This window comes from Phaethon lepturus, unplaced genomic scaffold (assembly GCF_000687285.1).
Source record: "Phaethon lepturus isolate BGI_N335 unplaced genomic scaffold, ASM68728v1 scaffold5356, whole genome shotgun sequence".
Taxonomy (NCBI): Eukaryota; Metazoa; Chordata; class Aves; order Phaethontiformes; family Phaethontidae; genus Phaethon; species Phaethon lepturus.
In genome coordinates this window covers 25088-32258 of record NW_010548176.1, presented here as the reverse complement: position 1 = coordinate 32258, position 7171 = coordinate 25088, and positions in this window count along the sequence as shown.

Here is a 7171-nt window from a genome sequence, read left to right as displayed (position 1 = left end):
AGGCAAGACATAGCACATGGTCCACAGTCCAGGAAAGGAAAAGCATGGGTTACAGTAGGTGGACTAAAAAAACATGTCCAAAATATCTGCCCCAAGGATCTTCTTTAGAGAAACTTGAAGTTATTAACCTGCTGCCACAACAGCAGAACATTTGCACAGGAAGAACACAGGATTCCCTGACCGCTGCTGTTGCTCTTGCTGCAATCTCAAGAAAGCAGAGGAGAGGCAAATGCCTGAAGGACCTTCAGCCTAGGGAGTTGGGGTTGCTATGATCAGGAAATGGGCTACAGGCTTCCAGTACTGTGTTGCAGTCCCACCCCTGCCCTACAGCCCCTACCTGTGTGGCCAGTATCCCTGACAGTAGTGCAGAGGGCTGGGTCCTGGCTTATCAGGCCTCGTTTTGGGATATAGTTTAGTGGGCATGGTGGTGTTGGGTCGATGGTTGGACTTAATCTGAGGGCTTTTCCAAGCTTAATGATTCTACAATTCCATGATTTCCCAGCCAAAATTTAACACCCAAGTCCTGCCTTCCAGCCCTTGGAGATTCTTTCTACATCAGCCCAGGGATACTCCTACATCTGAGCCCCTGCTTCACCAACCCCAGAGTCCCATGCTACTGTGATTCTTCCTCCAAGGGCACACAGCCATACCTTCATTCTTTCCCCATTTTAGAAAGGCTACAGCAATGGTGTGGGGCAACAAAGACAATGGAAAGCAAAAGTGAAGAAGGAAACAAACCAAAGTGAAGGACTCCCCGCTTTTATGGGTAGCCAGAGGAATGGGGTTGGCACTGTCACTGCCTTCCAATTCCTGCTATTGCCCTGGGGACTGCGGGGGCATGGGGAGAAGCAAAACACCCACTGACAGAGCTCATGGTTGCATCCCACATTGCTCCGTGCTCTCAAGATAGGCCAGAACCTGCCACCACCCAGCACACCTGGGGAAAACAACAGTCTGAGCCATGCCAACTTCACCAGGAGCTATGACGGGCTTCAAAGATGGCTATGGGAGATGGTGCCAATTCCTCCACCCTCCTTAAATCCACCACACTCCCTACAACAGGGAACGCAGACTGGAGCCATGGCTGATTGCCCATCGGCTGCTCACAGCACCGGTTACAGAACAGGTTTCCCTATCAAATATCCACCATGTGCAGGATCCCTGCTGGGGAGTTACACCAAGACCCTGTTCTAAGGGATTGCAACTAAGGCAACTCAAGCAAATCACCAGGCCCCCATTTTTCTAAATGAAGTGCCAGATCGAAGTCAGACAGGCAAATGCCAATGCACACAATGTGCCTGTTAAGGCTGACAGAGCAGCTCAGTGGCTTTTCAACTGCAATGCAGGCATAGAAGCTGCTGAAACCACTGCAGATGGAGCCTGTTGTGCTCTCACGCTTTCAGGAGCTGGGCTAGGCTCTGTCTCAGGCTGGGATAGCACGTGATCTGTTTTGACAAGCCGAGGGAGGAAATGGCTCCTTGTGCAAGCTGACAGTTACCCAAGGGTTGTGTTGTACCAGGGCAGCTGCTAAGAGGGTTTGTAAAAACAAACATTCCCCAGCCAGGGAAACATATGTCTGTTCTTCAAAGAAAAGCTCATTTCAAGGGTAGGAGGCCTCTTCACACACTTAGGCAGAACCAGTCATTAGGAGCAGATGCTTCTGACCACTGCTGTCTTTCAATACAGGACCCGCTCCAGACTCTCCAGAGAGGCTGGGCCAGAGTCCTTGAGTTTGGCTGGAACTGGGAGCAGCACAATCAAGGACATGGTGTGTGCAAAAAGACCATCATGGAAACAGGAGACGGAGTTTCTTGCAGAGGAACTAAGTGTATATCAAACACTAAAAGAAGCACTGAAAAAGGAAGCAGAAGCTGGAATGGCTGTCACTGTCACATCATGTACCTCAGCCTTGTTGTGGTGCTGCCATGCTTGTAAGAGGCCACAAGCTCTGTGCTATGCGAGTAACTTGGGCTCTGTGAGGCTTTGTCTGGACTTGGCTTGGCTTGCCAGGCGCCGTGTTGTAGCTCGTTTCACTGTTACAACAATTGTTTAATGACCAGGTGACTGTTACCAACATTGCTTAAATTTTGTACAATTACATGGTGTGACACTTGCTGTGTATATATTATTGTAACTAATAGACAGCAGGTACTAGGGAGAAGCCTTTGTAACTGCTGGGTCTAGAGCGCAGCTCCCAGAGGGCAGCTAACAGATGCAGGGGTTTGCAAAGTAAGGTGCACAGAAGGGAGTCAGGGTCCCCATGCTCAGCAATGGGGGTGACATGCCACATGACATGGTCTCCTGCAGCGACTGGAACAGCTCTCCCTGTAAAATCAGAGCCTCCACACAGACTGTGCTCTCCTGGGGGAGAATACGGCTTTGCAAGTCTTGGGCTGCAGGCAACGTTTGGGGCTTCTCACTCTGGCTGAGGCTGGGGCAGGACAGGATCTTCTTGGAGACCCTGCAGATTCAAGAGCCTGAACCCCGCATCTATCCTGAAGGCAGAGTCTGCTCATCAGGTTGGGAATCAGAGATTCCCATGATGATGAAAGCTGGAAGTTTGTGACTTGTGGCACCAGGAGGGCGTCTCCTGCTCCACCTGCATGTGTATAGGACAACAACAGAATCAGTTCAGCGCCCTCACAGCAGATGTGAGGCTGGAAGCTGTGTCCAGTGAAACATGTAAATTGCCTGAGCCTGGACCTGAGCCATGCAGCAGCACTGTGCAGAAGTGGTGGGTGCTAGTAGCGAGAGACTCCCTGCTGCATGGGACAGAGGTTCCCATCTACCAACCTGCCTAAGGAGAGGTGCTGCTTGCCCAGGTCTCAGATCTGGCGTGTCATGGAAAGGCTGCCAAGGCTTGTCCAGCCCTCACACTGTTACCCATCATGCTACTCTCCCATGTGAGCATCAACGATACTGCCAGGGGAGACCCAGAGCAGATTAATTGTGACTTCATGGGTCTGGATGCAATGGGCATAAGTATGGGGGCTGAGTGGTCTTCTGCTGGTGAGGGGAATGTACTTGAGGGGGAACAGATGCAGCCTGCAGGTCAACAGCTAGTTGTGCACCTAGTGTCAATAGGGATTCAGCTTTTATGACCATGTGACCCTCTTCAAGGATTGAGGACTGCTATGAAGAGATGGCAACCACCTGACCAAGGGGGCAAAACCGTCAATGCTAAGTGGACAAAGGCTGCCCAAATTGTGGAGAAAAGCTTTAAACTAGGGACAACAGGTGAGGGACATGAGAACTGACAATCAAGTGAGAATGTGATGGACTAGCTTGGCAAGCAAAAGTTGCAGTATGATGTGGAGGGGAGAGCTCTTGATACATGGCAGACATGTATGCATTAAAACAAGGATATGCTAGGGGGACAGCATCCTGGGGAAAGCTCTCATAACTTTTCTGAAAAATCAGCACATCTGGGTGCCTCTCTGGACTTCCCTACTTTCAGCAATCCCAGCTCCTGGAGACCAGTGGGCATGTCTGAAGCAAGGGAGACACTCTCAGTGAAGTAGAATCAGCTTAGAGAACATTTAAACAAACTAAACATGCTCAAGTCTATAGGACTTGACGGTTCACACCGAAATGCTGAGGGAGCTGGTTGATGTCATTGCAAGGTCATTCTCTATTATCTTTGAAAGGTCATGATGACTGGGGGAAGTTCCAGAGGAGTAGAAGAATGAGAGTTCTGTCTCAAATAAGGAGAATCTGGGCACCCAGAGGCCAGTCAGCCTCACTTTAGTCCTTGGCAAGTTGACAGAGTAAATCTTCCCAGAAACCATTTCCAAACACACCAAGGACAAGAAGGTGAAAAGGAGTAGTCACCATGGATTTATGAAGGGGAAATCATGTCTAAGCAACCTGACAGCCTTTGGTAATGACTGTCTTGGTCAAGACAGCAGTGAATGTTGTTTATCTGGAATTTACTTTAGGCTTTTGACACCATCTCTGACAACTTCCTCACAAACGTTAAGTATGGGCTAGACAACAAGGTGGATTGAAGGGTTGGGATCACTGGCACAAAGTCCAGTGGAGGTAAGTCACTAGGGACGTACCCCAAGGGCTGGTACTGAGGCCAATACTGTTTAACATCATCTTCATTAGTGACCTGAATGATGGAGCAGAGTACATCCTGAGGAAATTCACAGATGGTACAAAACTGGGAGGAGTGGCTGATATACCAAAGGGTTGTGCTGCCATCCAGAGGGACCTCAACAGGCCAAAGGAATGGACTGACAGGAACTTCATAAAGTTCAAGAAAAGGAAATGTAAAGTGTTGCACCTGGGATGAACAACCCCATGCACCAGCACATGGCGGAAGACAGCTTGGCAAAAAAGGGCCTGGGGGTCCTGGTGATAAGTTGAACAATACACCAACAACATGCCCTTGTGGCAGGCAGCCAACAGCTTCAGCTGCATTAGGAAGAGTATTGCCAGCAGGTGGAAGAAGGTGATCCTTCCTCTCAGCACTGGTGAGACACATCTGGAGTGCCATGACCAGATTTCTGCTCCCCTGTACAAGAGACATGAACATAGCGGAGTGAGTCTAACAACCAGGAAAATGATGAAGGGATTGGAGCATCTGTCATACGAAGAGAGGCTGAGAGAGCTCAGACTGTTCAGCCTGGAGAAGAGAAGGCTGCAGGGATCTTAGCCATGTGTGTAGATACCTGGTGGGGGGAGTACACCAGGGAAGCTGCAGCACCTCCATCCCAGAGATATTCATCTGGACATGGCCCCATGCAACCTGCTTTACATAATCCTGCTTTGAGCAGGGAGGTCAACTAGATGATCTCCAGAGGTGCCTGCCAACCTCAGCCATTCTGTGATTCTGTAGTAACAAGTGTCTCTACATAGAACAGAGTATTCTCTACGATGCTAGAATTTAGGGGGGAAAAAAGCCATGCAGACACATACAGTCACAGGACAATACTGCAGGCCCATAAGCCCAGTGGCCAAGTCATCAGAGTAACTGGGATCTGGGTAAAACCAGTTTTAGGGCCAACAAAGAACAAGTATGCAATATGTACAAAGCAGTCCAAAACCAGTAACTTTGTACATCATGTGGAACAATGAACCAGGGAAGTGCAAGGTGTATTTTTTTGGAAACAGATAACCCCAAGATTGAGGAAGAAACCATGATTACACTCCTCCCTGTGACTGTAAGCCCTCCACACCTGCAACTTCAGTCACTGACTCCAAGACTCAAAGGGGCATTGGAAGGGGTAGACATTAGAAAGTTCACATCACTGAACTGCATCTTATTTGACTATAAGCATTAGCATTGTTGTAATTTGACAACAAATCTTTAACTGGACCGCTAAAACATTGGGTGCGAGTTCTTTTTGCTGGCCCAAGAAGTGAAACAACTTACTCTAACTTGGATGCAACTGATCGGCAAGCAGATGATATCCCACTTTTGTTGCCATCCTGAAGTTCTACCGCATCCCCAGTCAGCCATAGTATTTCCCCAACTAGTGGGCTCTGGTTCTCCAGTAGCATCAGGGAAAGCAGAGGGATGCAAAGGAAAGAAACCCCATGCACATACAAGACCCTCGATCATCCACACCACTTCAATAAAATGTTTGAACTTGGTTCAGAGACAGCATCTACAAAGAGGGACAGAGCAGCTGTGCTGTCACATAAAATGCCTCATGGCATCTTCTAAGCAAGTCACTATGTTGGCATTCAAAGTTGGAAGATCTGTAGCTCTTTGAATCAAAGTTGCTCTGCAAGGTCTTGAGGCTTCCCCACTTCAGCATGGACCAGATGCTCCCATGCAGGCCAGGACAAATTCAAAACAGATTTTTTTATGTGCTAACATAGCAAAGAGCTTTCATTCATGCCTCTAAGCTGGGATGCACGAAAGGCATACAAGAAGTCAGGAAGCTGGGTACACTTTACATTTTGCTAGCCAGTATATGGTCAGAAGGAATTTTATTTACACTCCAGCCTGAGAAGCCCCAAGGCTGAAAGTAAAACTAGGCTTTGCTTGGGTGGGGGGAAGGAAGGGGAAAGTTTGCCATGATTGACACAGAGAATGCAGATCTGAACCATCCCAGGCTGCTGCCCTTGCCCTGGCATTCAGCATGTGGCTTCTTGTTTTCTGCTCTCCTTCAGAGCAGGTCAACAGTCCCTCCGAAAGCAGACAAGGCAATTGTAGGCTTGGTGCAGAGCTGGTCTGCACCATGCAGGGGTGATCGGTATGAAGATTACCCAAGGGAGAATACCAAAGCACAGCGCTGCTTTCCTTAAGCCTCCCAGGAACTTTCCATCATGTTGCTGAAGGTTTCTTGCTATCAAATACACCTCTTATACAAGATTCGTTGTCCTACTTGTGTTTATACCCAAATATCAAGCATTTTACTCCCACTGTAACAGCCTTGAACATCTGTAAACATCGCAATACACCATTACTTTTGTTTGGCCCCTGGCTGAGGCTTGCTCCTATCTATCCAGGTTCACCCCTCCATCATCTTCCACCAGCTGTTTCCTGAGAGCAGCTTGCTCACATTGTTAGTGGTCTGGGGTTTGTGGATCACAACACACCTGGTGTTATGCAGATGTTGTGCTCTGGTCACGTGTGGGTCTTCCAGGTGTGCAACGCCCTGGTACAAGTTACTCCCTATGTAGCCAGCACTGTATATACATACAGAGAGTAAGGTTATATTTTGGTAAGCCCTCAATGGACCAGCTGCATACATAGTGCCCAGCCAGCGCACAATGCACAACATGTTCTTACACGATGCGATTTACTCCACGTGCATAGGCAGCACACAACTGGGTTTACTACACAGACACTCCACAGTTGAAGCACTTCTGTTCAGGAAATCCCCAAAGTATGTATAATATACAGTAACCGACCCCATGTGACCTACATCTGGCAGATCACCAGATACAACATGGGCCAATGGGGCACCCACATGCTGTCTCGATGCAGTGTCACAGAATCACAAATCATTAAGGTTGGAAAAGACCTCCAAGATCATCAAGTCCAACCATCAACCCAACACCACCATGCCCACTAAATCTGAAGTGCCATGTCTACACATTTTTTGAACACTACCAGTAATTGGTGACTCCACCACCTCCCTGGGCAGCCTGTTCCAATGCTTGACCACTGTCTCCATAAAGAAATTTTTCCTAATATCCAGTCTAAACCTCC